The 609-nt window shown below is 33.5% G+C and overlaps 1 protein-coding gene across 2 annotated transcripts in view; it reads right to left on the minus strand.

Moving 5' to 3' along the window:
- Positions 1-609, minus strand: part of LOC119585828 (proteoglycan 4-like) — an 8,251-nt gene that overhangs the window by 7,077 nt on the left and 565 nt on the right. The window lies entirely within an intron of this gene.

Below are 609 nucleotides of genomic sequence, written 5' to 3' on the forward strand. Positions count from 1 at the left end.
CAAAATATCATATATATGTATGTTTATTATAGAGTATATGTGTTAGGATGAGTCACTGATACATGTTACAAATCTTGACTTCTGAAAACAGACCTCCAGAAAAATTTCCTAAATAATGTGTTGTGAAATGATAGTTGTGAGCTCTTCTGGTACGTTATTTGATGGTAAATTATCCTGGTGGGCCAGAATATGCATGCAGATTTGTTGTAATTCTACTGGAGTGCCAATTGCAGTGAAGCAATTGCAAATACTCAGCTTGTTACAGGTAAACCTTTGTTATTTAATTATGGACTTCCTTTTAAAGTTTCAATAGACAATAAGCGTTTCCCTCTATCTCGGCATGGTCTTTATTTCAAGAATTACGCTAAATCTGACAACTAAAAACAAACTGGTGAATAAATGCAATGGATACAGATAAAATCAAGAATTAAAAGTTCTCAAAAATATGAGCATGTTTGAATTACACACGCATACAAATGTCAAATCATTTGGCAAGAGATCCTGTGGCTGTTACTCATCAGAATACAAACAGCCAGAACATAAAAGTTTATAAATCATTGCTGTAACAACGATAAACCAGTGACAGGTATCAGGTATCTTCTACAGGTT

This window comes from Penaeus monodon, chromosome 20 (genome assembly GCF_015228065.2).
Source record: "Penaeus monodon isolate SGIC_2016 chromosome 20, NSTDA_Pmon_1, whole genome shotgun sequence".
Lineage (NCBI taxonomy): Eukaryota > Metazoa > Arthropoda > Malacostraca > Decapoda > Penaeidae > Penaeus > Penaeus monodon.